This window comes from Poecilia reticulata, chromosome 12 (assembly GCF_904066995.2).
Source record: "Poecilia reticulata chromosome 12, P_reticulata-male-v2, whole genome shotgun sequence".
NCBI lineage: Eukaryota > Metazoa > Chordata > Actinopteri > Cyprinodontiformes > Poeciliidae > Poecilia > Poecilia reticulata.
The window spans coordinates 29,109,398-29,125,972 of record NC_088841.1 but is presented as its reverse complement, the minus strand read 5'-3'; the positions used below and the strand labels follow the sequence as shown (position 1 = coordinate 29,125,972).

General features: G+C 38.4%; 1 long non-coding RNA gene across 2 annotated transcripts in view; it reads left to right on the top strand.

The window, feature by feature from the left end:
- Nucleotides 1-13,122, top strand: part of LOC145554029 (uncharacterized) — a 217,841-nt gene extending 204,719 nt beyond the window's left edge. Inside the window, exons 1-3 of one of the 2 annotated variants that reach the window (XR_014090067.1) lie at nucleotides 11,868-12,096; nucleotides 12,718-12,849; nucleotides 13,003-13,122. This is a non-coding gene — a long non-coding RNA (uncharacterized LOC145554029). Of the gene's footprint in view, nucleotides 1-11,867; nucleotides 12,097-12,717; nucleotides 12,850-13,002 lie in introns of those variants that run through there. The other variant, XR_014090066.1, reaches the window with a different exon arrangement.
- The last annotated feature ends 3,453 nt before the right edge of the window (nucleotides 13,123-16,575 follow it).

Sequence of the window (16,575 nt, the reverse complement as noted above, 5' to 3'; positions counted from 1 at the left end):
AATGAGTTTTTCTCTCTGAACTGTTTCCGGGATTTTCCAGGTGTTCCCATTGGAATCAGTCCAGAGGCGGTGATGTGGCGCCCTCTAGAGGATTTAATCTTAATCTGCAGTTTTATTAAAACACTACAGCTTTTTCTGATTCATGACTTTGTTCCTGCTTTAAGTGAAAATATATTTTTCCTCTCATAAAACTCTTCCAGGGTCTCCACTATCTATGAAATTCAAATGAACACATTTCATGTTCAGTTTCCTTCTGTTTGCGTTTTTTCTGTCAGTTTCAGACTCTGGAGGTGAAAATGATGTTTGGTGTTGAGGAAAGTTTGTCCTGTTTTCACAACAACTGGATCAGATTTAGAAAAGTTTTCAGCTGGAGTATTTTACAGTTCACATTTACTTAAAATATAAACCAAAAATAAAACCAGAGAAGAAGAAATTAATAAAATAACAATAAAAGCTGCTGCGGTAAAATAATGACCCTCTAATGATTCAGTGTCTCCTCCTCCATCCAAGCTGGCAAAGAGCAACACAATCATTGCTCTGATTGCAAACTGAGGATTTCAGTGACAGAGTTTTAAACAGATACTTTAGTTCATACTGATCTTTTTTACCTTCTACTGGTCAGAAACAGGTGATTCCTCTTTGGTTACTGTGCATAAAACAGAGACTGAACAGCTAAATGAGATCTGAGTCAAACCAATGAGGAAACGTTGAAACATTTACGGTAGATTCTGCTCTGCTGTGACAGAGAAGAAGAAAATATAATAGATCCCAGTTTCTATGAGCAGGAAAAGCCAGTGAGAATAACCAGCATTACAAACTGTAAAATGTCTCATTTAGTTTGATGAACAAATCAAAAAACCAACTGTAAGATCCATATGATTTTTAATTTTCCCATAGTGTCCAGAGAAATATTAAAGTGTTTTTTCAGAATGTACGATTTTTGATTCTGTATCTGGCAGCTGAAGGAGGAACAGCTCATCCTGCTCTCTCCCGTCCTTACTGATAACTTTGCCTGTGAATTATTTTTAAAGTTACAATTTTTTAGTTATATTTACATTATTGACATCATAACTGGATCACTTCAGACCTAAAGACTGGAAGATTTTCTCACTTTTATTTTTACCTTACTTTTCTGCATCTCCATGTTGAACTAGGGCAAAATGCCCCCGTCCGATCCCAAGGACATTAGCAGTATTCTACAACAACTTCAGTATATAGAAATGAAGATTCAACGGCTGGAGGTGAACTTTGAGATCAACCCTACCTGTAGATATGAAACAACTCTTCCTCAAATCAGCAGAGAGGTTGTACACCCTGCACCAAACAGCTCACCCTGGATCGCTCAGGGCGCCAAGCCGAAACAAGAGTCTCACACTGCAGATCCCATGAGATGACTAAAGGGAGAACCCCTCACCTGGACGAATCAGCGTGGCCGACTCTTAGCCGAAACCCACCTTCAACCTCAACACCTGCTCCGCCAAAGAATAGCAAACAAGCAGCTGGACCCAAAACGGATCCACCGACCCCGCTCACAAGGAAAAAGCGACCTGCCCAAGCCTCAAAACATTCCGACTCCGTGGGAATCCGAATGAAAAACAGATTTTCTGCACTCCAGCCTGAGCCTCTGAGTGAAAACCCACCTTCAAATATCAACAATGAGGCAAAACCAGCACATCCACCCCCCAAAGTTCCAAAGGACAAAGTGGCCACCAGGAAACGAAAGATATGTCAAGAGTGCTTATTGTTGGAGATGAGGCAGTAAATGGAGTCACTCATGTTTGCAATCCCAAGAAAACGAGAGTGGTTTCTTTTCTTGGTGACACTGTATCTGATTTGACTCGCAAAGTGCTCTCTCTAACCACTGATCAGCCAAACATTGAGACTTTAGTTGTGCATGTTGGACCTAAATATTTGGCAAAGCAAAAAGCTGAGATTCTGAAAAAGGACTTTAATATTCTTCTGGACACTATGGGAAAATTATAAATGAAGTTATTTCTCAGTGGTCCAATTCCATCGCCTCAATGGGGAGACAAAAAACTTTCCAAGCTGCTTATGATAAACAAATGGCTGATTAAAACCTGCTCTTCCAGCTCAGTGACTTTCATCGATAACCTCTGGATCTTCTGGCAGCACTTTCACCTCTTTGGAAGAGGCAGATGCAGTCTTAACAAACATGGGATAAAGCTGCTAACTGCAAACATTTTTCATTTTATCAACAAGAACAACAATGTGGCCATCGCTTCAGAAGAACAGGCTCAAGGAGGTCTGACTAAGATGGAGCCCTCTGCTTATCAGAAGCACAGTGTCCCAAAACAAACTGATAAAACATCGACTGGGGACAGAATGACTGGTTCTGCTCCTCATTACTGCCTTCCTAGTCTTTCCTCCCCTCCCTCATCATTCCCCCTTCCTCCTTCACCCTCCCTCTCTGCTCCTACACTCATTCACTGCTTTCACAACATACCTTTGAAGAAATGTCTACCGGATCTGAGTTTCTCAAATTTACGGATGGAATGGATCAACAGGTTCACCTCTGCACGACTCTCCATTGCGCTAACATAGCAGACCTCATTTCATCTAAGCCACCTGCCTCTGACTTCCCAGAGGATCCAGCACTCTGCGTTTCTGAGGTCTGAGACCGGGGTCCAGATATTATCTTTACACCCGTCTTCCACCAGAATGTGTCTGGCCCCCCAGCACTGCAAAACAGGACATTACCTGTACGGATCACTACAAGAAAAGATACAAAAAACAGAAATACTAACAACAGCAGTCTAAATTCAAACCTCAGACTGATTCCCTGCCTAAAGGAACCTCAGACTGAAGAACTTTCAGCCTCCAAGTCACTTAAACTGGCTCTTTTAAATACCAGATCTCTCCGTGCTAAAGCTCAATTAGTTAATGATTTCTTCACCGAGCATAATATAGATGTTTTATTTCTGACAGAAACATGGCCGAATGACAATGAACCAATCGTACTAATTGAATCAGCGCCTCCTACGTATAATTTTTTAAGTGAGAATAGAAAACACAAAAAAGGAGGAGGCGTGGCTTCAATATTTAAGAATACCATAAACTGTAGTAAAATCTCTTTGGGTAATTTTATGTCTTTTGAATATCTTGGACTTGAGCTAAAATGCCACAAACAAACTTTGACACTAACTCTATACAAAACTCCAACATATGTGGAAGGTTTCTTTACACACTTGAATGAGCTTCTATCTCTCATATGCATTGATTATGATTGTTTAATAATTGTCGGTGATTTCAACATTCATGTTGACAACCCCCAAGACCGAGGGGCAAAAGACCTCCTTAATATATTAGAGAGTTTTGGTTTAACACAACATGTCAAACAAGCAACACACTCATGAACACACACTGGACCTGGTTATCAGTAAGGGTGTGAATATTTCCAATGTTTCTGTAACTGATGTCGCCCTATCGGATCACTACTGTTGTCTTTGACAGTTTTTTATCCATTTACCCACCTGGTTAAAAAGCCACTATCTGTGCCAAGAGATGGTCTGTTTTTACAGTGATGTCAGGCCATTAGAGATCACTCCAACACAGTGCAGTCTTTTGCTGTCCTGTTGATCCAATTTGTTTTGGAAGAAGGTGAATATTTTAACCCAGATATTTGGGTGGGGCCCAATCGGGAAGCTGGAGATGACGTGTAGCTGCTCCTCCCAGCTCTTTCACTCCGTACTCAGGCTGTAAGGCCCAGGAGAAGCTTCATCTGACATCATTCTACAGTTGGTAGTGAGGCAGTTGCAGCCAACCCCTCAGTGTCAAACAATACACCATGGTTTACCTCCCAACTCCTCCTGGAGTTTCTCCTGGTACCAATCCATCTGCAATCTGTGCTGTCATAGAAGAGGGTGACATGTAGCAGACCAGAAGGGTAGGATCCCAGGGTTTCCACCTCAGGTAGACAGAGAGGATGCCCGTGGTGGATGGTCTCTGATCACATGTCTGCATACTGGGCCTCCACAGGTTGGAAAAATAATGTCCAAAAGTTCTGACAGAGCCACAGGGTAAAACATTTCCATCTGGGAGAGAAATTGTCAAACCATCAGCACTGCACAAGATGGCTGCTCCCAATGTGATGAGGTCTAGTCCCAGTAAATTACCTGGCACTGTGGCAGAGCAAACAAAAGGATGTTCCACAGTCTGGGTGATGAAGGGCCGAGTCACTGACAGAGTCTGTTTCCCCAGAGAAGCCTGCTACAGAGGTGGTTAGATTGGACAGTTTGTCAGGTGAAGGCGTAACGTTGAGGGTTTAATAGGTAACTCCAGGTCATCATCGCTGACCTTTCAGGGAAACCATGGGGTCCGCCATGGCCCTGATATCATGGCCTCTCTGTTGGGGGTCATTGTTACCAGTTCTCTTCCCATTGTCCTGCTGCACACTGCTCTCTGGGTGCTGCCTGAGGATGAGGAGTAGCAAAACATCTGCTCCTTCCCCTTTGAGGGGTACAACTGCTGGTTTGGGGCCACAGACGTATCAGGCGTCTCCCTGCTGTCCCTTGGTGATCTAACCCTTCCTCCATGACCTCTCATCCACCCACCACCCCTCCTCCTCCACCTTACCCCTCATCCATGCCACCAACCAGCAGACCTGTCAATAGATGAGTTAGAATAGATATGAGGAGGGTTAGCTGGTTCTGTCACCACCATCACCTTTACTTTCTCATGTTTTCCAGAAACTTCCCGTCTGGCCTTGTTCAGCTGAAGTTTGACCAGCTGGGCCTGAATCTCCTCTCTGTCATCCTGAGTCCTAATGAGATAAGGGACGAGATGTTTCACTAAATTCACAACCAATCATTTCAGGATTCCCTCTCATGGCATCACTCACCTCATGAGAGACGCCGTTAAGAATGGCAGCTCTACTCGGCTCCTCGGTGCCCCGTCCGTACCTGGAGGCTGGCAGAATGACGGACTCAGACTTCTTTGCTTTTTCTAGAAACACTTATGGATGTTGTTCAGGTTTCAGTTGTTCTACTGAAACTCAGCGGCAGCTGCAGCAGCAAACTAAGGGTCATTCTCTGTAATTGGTGCTTAATGTAAACAGGCTGAGGCTTTTTAGGTGAAGCTGTTTTGAAGTAATATAATTAATGTAAATACTGCGAAAAGTTATTATGTGACATTGGGATGAGCCAGCAAAGCTTCCCATGATGCATGTTTCTAAAATGTTCTTTACATTCTTAAAACAAATATTGTGCATTATTTCACAATATTGGTGAAACAATGCACACCTTTAGTTATTTCTATGAAGTAACTTTCTAGGAAAGAAGTTAAAGTATTTATGAATCTTTGAGTTTGATTGTTTTGTTTTTAAAGTCAGGAGAAAGAAAGGAAACTTACAGCAGAGTCAAAATGTAACATTGGTTTCTTTAAAAGTGTTTTATGTCATTATGGAAAATCACTTCTACAAATAAATCCGTCATTATTCTGCAAGCTAAAGAAAATCTTTAAAAAGCTTTTTACCTGTTTTATTAACGTTTAACATGCAAATACTAACAATAATGTCATGTTTTAGTCTGCTTTATTATAAACATACATTAATATGAGTAAACACAGTGAGGTTTTTTCTAAACTGTGAAACTCAAAGGGAGGGGTGATGACGTTGAGCGTTGCTATGACAACTGAAGGTGGGAACAGGTTTGGTATGAGGGAGGAGTTAGGAGTGATCATCTCTGACAGGCAGTTCCTGGGTGGACTGTACGACCTGAACACCATTAGGACAAAACAAACTGTCATTTCAGTCTTTAAAAGATCAAAAATAACCCAGCTACAATAATCAGAAGCAGTTTAAACATCTCCAAACATGAAGGGTTTGAATTTAACTCTGTCTGGTTTGCAACAGGGTGATGTGGAGAGATGGGAAGCTGAGGGGGAGCATGGAAACCAGTCGGTCATCATCCGGACCTTCCCTGCGCTCAGAGCCTAGATGGTGACCTTAAACGGCCCTGGATCCATCACTAGTTCTTTCCCTGGATGGAGGCTGACCTGCTGACTGTTCTTTAAAATGTCTAAGATGAGCAATTTAATCTCCTGTTGGTGTAGATGGATACTGGACAGGCACGTTTCCATCTCTATAAACTAACTTAGTTATTGTTGAACGACGCCTCAGATACAAAAACTCTTGCTTTAGTGAGCTCAACCTGCAGGATTAGACAGTTTCAACAGCAACAGGTTTCTGCTCTCCTGATTTATCGGGTCGACCCTCAGAGTTGGATCTGCAGTGATCAGGACTGCAAATCCATAAATCCTTCACAAGAACCGGGAGGAAACACCAAACTGTTAAGATCAGTAAATCTCTCCTACATCCTTATGCAAAGGATTAAAGCAGCACAAAGAGTCAGTGAGGTAAAATTAGTCTGATTTATTGAATACAAGGATACAAAGATATATCTTTGGGATCTCAGAACATCATCCAGAGACCAAATACAATAACTAATTACCAATAACAATAACAAACCACCAAACAATAACTTTTCTCTAGACTCTGTTCAGCTCTTCCCTCTTTAGCTGCAGGTGAAACGTCTGTTTTCTAGCTGAAGCACAAAATTACTTTTTAGGAACGAACCTTCACCTGGACTCAGACATCCCTGACCTCACACTGACCTTCAGCACATAGTTATTTATCACAAGACACTGGAATAATATATTAACTGATTAAAAGAGTAAATGTAAAAAGTAAACCTTGAATCTGCCCACAAATCATTACATTATAAAAAATAACAATGTTTTTATTTATTTATGATCATTTTTAAGGTCATATTTTCACCATGTTTTTCATACATTCATAAATGTCAGAGTTATAAACTAAATATTTAATTCAAAAGGTTAATATGGACAAAAATATCTACTTTTAATATTAAATATTTAGTTTGTAAACATGATGAGGCTGAAACAAATCGATGTTCTTCAGTTTAATAAAAACCAAAACCATACAGATGTTTTCAGAAGATGAAGGACAATAAACAGGATGAGAACCAACCAATGATTGACTCCCTGTAGATCAATCAGGTTGATCTTAATCTGCTCCGTTAGACAGGCAGGAATAAAATGGAGATAGAGCGACACCCAGCGGCGACACGCAGTACTGCAGTGGTTAAACAGAACCCAGGTTCGGTTTTATCTGATTTACTACCTTAATTTGAGATATAAACATTTATGAAGCTACTATTTAATCACTGTTTTATACACATTTTCCTATATATTTTTAAAGTATTCGGTTTGAACTGGAAGCTGATTTGTTCTCTCAAAAATATATTTATTTTTATTAATTATTTTAATTTCTCATGCAAATGAACAAACCAGAAGCAGATTTATATCTATTTCAGTTCAAACATCAATTCCTCTTCTGCCCTCAAGTTTTACAAATCACTAATGTAACAATGTGAACAGAACAGTGTTATATCTTTTATAATTTAGTCTTAATTTCTGTAGTTTATCTGTTAGTGATTCAGGATTTATACATTTTATTAAGGAATAGTTTGCCAGCTTGGTATCTTTCTAGTCAGCAAGATATCAAACAAGCATGGAAGTGAAAATTGACAGGGCTTCTCTGGATCGCTCTTGTTTTTGAATTAAATTGATTTACTGTCTTTAAATCTGAGTGACTATTTTTTACAGTACTTTTATAAAAGCAAATGTTGATATTAAAGCCCAGAACCTCCCACGTGATGTATTACTAAATGATTATGTTAGCTGTGATGCTAGCGGGCGTTGGTATTGGCTGGTACAGCAGCGTGACGTAGATAAAGCCGCTTCCATTGGCCCCGCCCCTCGACCCGACGATGACATGATCACATAATTTGTTTTACAACTTTGTTTAAACTTTGTTAGTAAATATTACCTATTTAAAAAACTGTATAACATGTAAAATGTCTCATTAATTTGATCAATAAAACATCAAACCAGGAAGTAAAAAAGTAAAACACAAAAACAATCAGAGTTTCTGTGGGACATCCAGGTCTAAACTGGTTCAACTGGTTTCTGTGATGGAAGCTGAAGTTTCTCTGCAGTTTCCATTAAAGCATCTTTTTATCTGTGGAGCTTTGAGGAACATTTTCCTGTCAGCAGAAGAAGAAGCAGCAGAGAAAAGAGGTTTGAATGTCTTTCATGATTCAGAGCTGAACTGAAATGATTCCCATGTTTCCATCTCAGACCATTTCTGGTTCCAGGATGAAAATTAACCAGAGAGAAAAAAGATCAACTTTCCAGTTGAATCCAGTTCAGATCAAAACTCCATGAAGCCTCTAAATGGAGCCCAGTTTGAATCAGATCTTTATTGATCCACAGAGACAACACTAAATGACAGACATCTTGGAGGTCAGAGGTCATCATCAGGATCCAGTCAGAGTCTCTTTAGACTCAAACTGCTGCAGCTTCAACCTCTGAGGACCAGAGGAGAAGAACAGGAGAAGAACTTGAAGCTTCTTCTTGTTCTGTCTGATTGCAGCAGCAGGACAATCCAACATTTTAGTCTGACTTCATCTGGAAATGTTTCTTTGACCTGAATCAGTTTGAAGGCAGGCCAGCTCCTCATCAGAGCTGAGATCTTCTCTGTCCTCCATGTTTGTCTGCTCTCAACTCTTCTTTCGCTCTCTGTATTTTTCTAAGTGGACATGTCCAAATGTTGGACTGTTCCTGTCTCAGTGGAGGACAATGTGTGTCTGAGAGACATGTAATGTCCATGTTTGCTGCTGAAAGAGACTGATGGTCTGACCCCCCTCCTCCTTTCAGGGTGGAGCCTGCTGGAGGCCGATTCTTGACACCAGGTCTGAGGAAGTGTAAGTGTGTTTTTCATCTGATTCATGACAACAAAGCAGCTCACATTCAACCATCTTCAAACTGTCACATCACTCATTCAGGATCATCATCAAAGATCAATAAATGATCAATAACTGCAGCTGGATTGTGTTTGTTCTCTCCATCAGATTCCTGTCAACTCACCATCGACACAAACACAGTGAACAGAAAACTCAAACTGTCTGAAGACAACAGGAAGGTGACAATCCAAAACATTATATAACATATTATGTGACATTGGGAATCAAGCAGCAAAGCATCCCATGATGCATTTCACCAAAAGGTTCTCTGCACTTTAAAACAAGCTTTGTTCAGATGGTACATTATATTATACATTATTTCATAACAGAAGTCATTAAGTAATTCCCAAAGAAATAATTTAAAATGTTTCAGAAACTTTGAGTTTGATTGTTTTGTTTTTAAGTAAATAGGAAGAAATGGAAACTAAAGATAAAATAAAATTTTACTTTCGTTTCCTTAAAAGTGTTTTATGTCATTATGAAAAGTCATTTCTACAAATAAATCCCTTTTATTCTACAAAGTAAAGAAAATATTTAAAAACCATTCAAACTGTTTTATTAACCTTTAACATGTAAATACTAACAATAAAAATTTCCTGCTCAGTTATTATATAAACATCATTCATTCTAGCAGCTTGGCAGGTTATTTCTTCATAAACTCTGTGAAACTCAAAGGGTGATGACGTTGAGCGTTGCTATGGAAACTGAAGGTGGGAACAAATCCAGCAGGAGGGAGGAGCCAGGAGGTGTCAGTGTCAGACAGGTCAAAGGTCTGGAGGTAAGCAGTCCTACTTCCTCCTCACATTTAGAATTAACAGAGCAAAATTTAATTTTGGTTTTCAAAGTATAAAAAGTAAAAATTACCATCCTGAAGACAAACTAAAACCTCAGATCATCTCATGCAATATTCCTTTAGAAACTTTAGTTTCTTAATCAAACACTAATTTTAGTTTAGTAAACAATATTTATCAAACACAAAACACACAAACATTCAATCCAACATGAAACAAATAGTCAGAAGTTGGAATTAGTTAAAATTTCATCAATAATTTCCAGTCAGTCCTCATTTTGTAGATTTTATCAAATTGTAATTTTTAATTTTACTGAAGGTTCAGGATTGTCTAACTTGATGATGAATGGATGAATGCAGCACTGCCACTAAATAAAAACAACTCATCGGCTCTCATCCGGTCTCAACCCACTGTCCTAATGTTTGAAAGGCGTTGCCACGGCGACTCCAGTCGAGACGTGGAGGTTTGGTTTCCTGCAGGAGATTAAAGCCGAACACAGACTGGAGGAAACGCTCACAGTTCTTAGTGGAAACAGACTTTACTCAACTAACAGCAGAAGGGTTTGATTTTATTATTAACACTTTTAATGGACCAAATTCCTGATGTTTCCAACTGATTCTAGTTTTTAAAGTTCAGAAACTGAACATCACTGAATGGGAGGAGTGAAGGTTTCCCAGCATTCAGTCTGAAGAAGCTCAGCTCTTCTCAGCTCTGAGACATTTTCTGAATAAATCCCAGTCAGTGAATCTGCAGACCTGATCAGATCCAAACATCCATTTTCCAGGAGTTTCTGGTTTCATCTGTGTCGTTGTTCCAGCTGCTGAGGTCAGAATCCAGCTGTAAAACCTGGAGGTTCAGGTTCTCTCCTCCAAACATCCTCCCTCCCTCCCTCCAGCTGTGGAGAACAGCTGGAAAACAGATGGACTTTGTTTATCACTCACTGTTTTTTGTTTCTGCTCAATTAATGATTCAATATAATCTGTGCTGCTGTTTTGTTGGTCTCATTTTAAGAGCTGCTGAGGAACAGATTGTATTTTATTCCTGTCCTGATGAATGAAACCTTAGAACGGGTTCTGGTTCTGATCACGTTCTACCATTACTGAAGTATTTGGATAATTTAAAAATGCTTCATCTGTTTAATAACCAGACATCATTCAGGTTGTAGTTTCACCACCAGAGGGAGACAAATCCCCACCATTTAAGAGTCCACTTGGTTGCAAGCTAAAACAGGTTCTGGATCCATTAGAGCTGAAAAGAACCTGGATCAGCAGAATAACAGCAGCAGAATGTTTGTGTTCAGCAGGTAAACATTCCTCTGACTCTGACCAGTCAGACCAGTTTGGGATCATTCCTCCTCATAATACTTTCAGTTTAACCTCACCTGTCCAGTCTGGTTCTGCTGCGGTTCTGTTGGGCCTCAGTTTGTTGTTCAGATATCCTTGTCCACCTTTTTGGATCGCTTGAAGAAACTGTAAGTTTGCTTTGTTTTCCACTTGAACTTTGTCTTCAGAAAATGTATTGGCTGTTTCTTATTTTTTTCTCTGATGTTTGAATAACAGAGAACTACTGATCTTTAACACAAAGTTTCATTTCTCTGCTGTTTGAAAGGTAATTTAAAGGATTATTAAATTACTGATGAATTTGGATCAAACAGCTCTTGGTAAAGATTTGATGTGTCTTTGTTTTCTTCTCTGAACAAACTGCTTTATGTTTTATTTCCTGGAACCAAATTCTGATCATTAAAGTTAAACACAACAGTTTCAAAGAAAAAGATTATTCTTAAAATGTGTTTAATTCAGACTGATTATTAAAAGGTTAATATCTGATTCAGCAGGTAATTCAATAATTTCCTTTCCCCCAAACTAAAATCCTTCCTGTTGTTCAGGTTGAATCAGTGAATGTAAATGTTGCTCCATGTAGTCCTGGTAAATGAACAGTAGAATTGATTCTGGTTCTGATCATTGTTTAACCATTACTGACATATTTGAATGAGTTAAAAATGCTTCAATGTTTAATAATCAGAGATGAAGAGGTTACAGTTTCACCACCAGAGGGAGACAAATCCCTAATCCAGTTGGTTCCAGGTTAAAACAGGTTCTGGTTCCATTAGAGCTGAACAGAACCTGGATCAGTAAACATCTGAACAACAAACTGAGACCCAACAGAACCAGACAGGTGCCACATCGTAACAGGTGAGCTTAATCGGAAAATGTTCTGATTAACAGCAGCAGAGTGTTTGTACTGGGAGTCTTGAGTAGATTTTATATCTTCAGATCTCAACAGATAAACTTTCCTCTGACTCCCAGTCAGTCTGACCAGTTAGACCAGTCTGTGGTCATTTCTACTGAGAATACTTTCTGATTAAGCTCACCTGTTAAGGTGTGGCACCAGTCTGGCTCTGTTGGGTCTCAGTTTGTTGTTCAGATATTCTTCTTCAACTCTTTGGATGGTTTCAAGAAACTGTAAGTTTGCTATGCTTTTTACTTTAATTTTGTCTTCAGGAATTTTCCTGATTGCGTTCACTCTGATGTTTGGAGGAAAGTTTCACTTCTGATTTCAAATAAAACTTTCTGCTGTTTTAAGGTCAATCTATAGGATTATTGGTGAATCAAACATGATGAATATCTGAAATTTTTGTTTTCTTCTCTGAATAAACTGATTCAGACTCTGGTTTCCACTATTAAAGTCAGACAAAACAAATTTATTCTGCTTCCTTTCAAAATTAAATGGTATTATAGTAAAAGGTGTTTATTTCAGTCAAATTACTAAGTAATTTAGTTTTAGTGGCACATTTAATCCAGTTGTAGATTAATAATGAACTAAACTCCTTCCTGTTGTTCAGGTTGAATCAGTGAATGTAAAAGTTGCTCCATGTCTCCATCTAGTGGACTGATAGTAGAAGTGCAGCAGCTGATGGCAGCTTCCTCTGCCTCTCTGCTGTCTGACTGTATTCACCTGACACTGATATGAAGCAGAGAAGAAGAGCCAATCAGAGGAGGAGCAGCTGATCTTTTTCCAGCACTAATGATGTAAAGGATGATCAGAGTTGATGTGCAGATGAATGATGTGTGTTTCCTCTGCAGGTGAAGCTAGAAAGTGTGTGTGAGCTGATGTGAATTCAGCAGCATGGATCAGTGTGAGGACAGAGAGGAGGGAGTCCCTCCCTCTAAAACCACTCTGTGTGGGGAAGATGAGAGCCAGAGCAAAGGTCAGAGGTGAGGTCACCATCTCTAACTGTCCACAGCCCTTTTCACACAGCGTTCACTATATCAGGCCAAAACAGACGTGGTGATGAAGCTGCTGCTGCTCCTCTTTGCTGCTTCATCCAGACTGAACAGATTCAGTTTTAATCATCATGTTTCTGTCAGGATCCATCAGAGACTCAAACCAGAACCAGAACCAGGACTGGAACCCAGCTGTGTGTCCTTTAAGAGCAACATGTCAAAGGATAATATCATTGACTTTAAATCTTCTGGATCTCCACCATCAGAGAGGTGAGCTGTTTCTAACTGCTGTAACTGATTTGTTCATAACATAGATTTTATTGGACTCCCATGAAGTCCAAATGGATTATTTTTATCACAAAACTTAATGGAGGATTTTATGTCTAAAACAAATTTGTTTACACCCCTAATCTCTACCCAGACCTTCTCCACATCCATCTAGTTTACTTAAGTTTCAATGTTATCTAATGTTTCTATGAGATTAATTTAACCATAATTCATGTAGCGAAACTTCCCCCTACTGGACAGTTATTGACTAACGAGAAACAAAACATTAAACCAAAATCAACACACTTTTTTTGCTATAACTTCAAAAATATAAATGCAAAAAACAAAGAAAATCCTCATTCAGGGCACATAAACAATTATGTTGACATGACCCTTTTTTAAGCACAAGCATTTAACTGCATTTTATTATGTTTTGCATCAACATGACTTTTCAAATGAAACAGAGACATTTATTTCATCCAATAATGATAATAATCATCCAATTTCCTCAACACACAAACACAAAGGCTGAGTTTCATTTCTAGATTGATATTTGGATCGTTCTCTAAATCTGACTACAGACAGATGCTGAAAGAAAACATCCTCATGAACTTCAAGATTTCATTTTCATCTCTGAGGTTCAACCATCATCCAACATGGTGGAAATTAACCATTTCTACAGTTAAACAAACTAATATCTCCATCAGATCCTCCTTGGATGGTCAGAGTGGAAACGACTCCTGGTTCTTCTCCATGTCAGAGCTCAACACTAACATCACCAAACTTCTCTCAGTCATTTAAAACAACATGTTTGTCTCAGAATCAGATCTTTCTGCTCTTTAAACATGGCTGGAATTTATTCAGGAGGAACAATGATCAGGAACATGTTGGAGGATTGGACCAGTTCTAATGGGAATCATTAGAACATCAAGTTCACTCTCAGTAATAATCCTGTAAAAGCCAGTATTTTACTGTACATTTACATTATATGTACTGTATTTTATTCTGACAGTATATTACTTTTAAAGTAACTGCAGTATAAATACTGTAAAAAAATTAGCTGCCAGTAATTTGCTGTAAAATTATCTGTGCAACACTAATAAAATTTAAAAGTATTTTACTGTTATAGTGGTGAAACTAAACCTACAGTAAAATACTGGCATTTGTAGCTGCTAGTATTTTAATGTAGGTTTAGTTTCACCACTTCATGAACTTTATCAGTAAGTTCTGGGAAAATATATTGTTATTGCACAGTCTTAGTTTTACAATAGAATAGTAGAACTAAAAGTGCTAAAATGGTGCAGTTTTAAAATGCATAACCATTAAGTATATAGGGATGAGATGACATTCTGTATAATATGTTTTTTATTTAAAGTTACCGTTTTGTACAAACCATATAAATTTATATAAAAATAAAATGAGCACCTTTTCAGGCCTCAAGGATTTGGTTACAAAATCTTTAATGTCAAGAAATAGTCATGATTGCAAAAATGTTGCAAAAATTTTAAAATTACAGTTTCTAGTGTCTTAAACTGAGTGTAATTAATCAACTTTTTACAACCTTAAAGATTCAAGGTAGGTGACGGAACCATGGAGCCTGGAAAAGCATAAGAAAATGTCAATTAGACCTTAAATTATTTGGAAACAGAATGATTTCAAAGAAACAAAGAACAACTATGAACCTTAAATGACTCTAAAGGTGCACCAGGTTATGATCAGGTAGATACATGAGCATCACTGTCTGCAGTTCCTCCTGGATCATCTTGTCCACTTTTCTGGACGCCACCTTTCCATGGATGGTCTTTGTGCCTTTCTGGGTTCACCTCAATGAAGAGCCTAAACAACACAATACAAAATAAGAAACACTTTTGGAAAACTGGCAATTTGAAAGCAGCAGACATAAGTTGTATTTTTCTTCAAGCAATTTAATATATTTTGACAAAGTTGAATTCATTTAAGTTCAACATGACAAAGCTATTCTGTATAAGACAATAGCTATGTTAAGGAGAGTGGCTTCAATTTTTCTTTGGTGTGCAAATCATTTTTCTAATGAATCATGTAATTCCAGAAGAAAATTCAACATGTTAAGAAGTATTAAACAAAACAGGTAAATATTGATCATTTGTTTTGCTCTTACATAATATCAGACAAGTCCTGCCACCTGACTGGCAAACTGAGGCTGGTTTCAACAGCTGTTGCTGTTTCTTAGCAGAAAAACAGAACGCATATCCAAAAATGGATAAAACTTGTAATATTTACCTCCATTGATCTTTCACCAATTATGTGTCGAACTTGTATCCATAGCTAATGGTAACATAGATGCTAACGCTAGCCTTAATTCACAACTATGGAAAGATGAAAGTGATAAAAATGTGATCCTAAGTTGTTTTTGTATTAAATAGACCCTAGGCACAAAATACTTGGAATAAAGCTAAATATTACAAATAAATTTTGAACTTTTTACCATAAGTCCGTACAACTTGATCACCAAGTATTAGGGACTTGGTAAATAAAGGGCCTTTTCCGTGACTACCTGATGTAGTCATCCAAAAGGAAATCAATGACTAATGGCATAACAGCACAACCCCTGGTCTAAATTCCCTTTCAACCATGCAAAACCATAATTTACATTCTCCACAGTGATTTTAGTTACCCTTTTGATGCTTTAAAATTGGAGGATGAATGCTAATTGTGAATGTTGCAAATACTGTAGAAAAATGTCTACCCTCGAAAATACTATATTGCAAAATTACTTTCCATAGTTCAGTCCTCATTCTTAATTCTAACAGAAAAAGATTTCAAATAAGAGTATGCTGTCGTACCTTACAGTAACAGTATTTTACTGCTAAAATTCCATCATGAATTTACTGAAATTTATGAGAGTGTTGATGTTCTGTTGAGCCTCACAGCTCTTTATTTTACAACCAGTCATATAATAATCATCTTTAAAACAAAACTCCACAGAAAGATCAGGATACATCAGAGAGTGAAACCAGAACCAGAACCCAGCTGTGTGTCCTTTAACAGAAACAGTCCAATGCGTAGTGTAATTGGATTTAAATCATCTGGGGCTTCATGTATAAAGCCTGCGTATGCACAAAACATGTGTGGCGCCATATTTTACACACAAGTCAGCATGTATAAAAATGAATGTGGCGTGAAAGTGTGAGTAGGTATACGCAAGCTTTTAACCTCCCATGAAAATGTCCGGCACCCACACAAACTTTTTCTGTGAACAATATCAAACTATAAAGCATCAAAACGCACCTAAATACAATGAAATCTGACCACATTCAGTGTTTTTTTATACTATGAAGCATGAAACCCGATGTTTTTTCATTATTTGGTAACACTTTATTTGAGGGGGTGAATAAGACTGTCATGACACTGTCATAATCATGACGTGCATATATGCACTCACATAAATTTGTTATAAAAGTATTACTGATT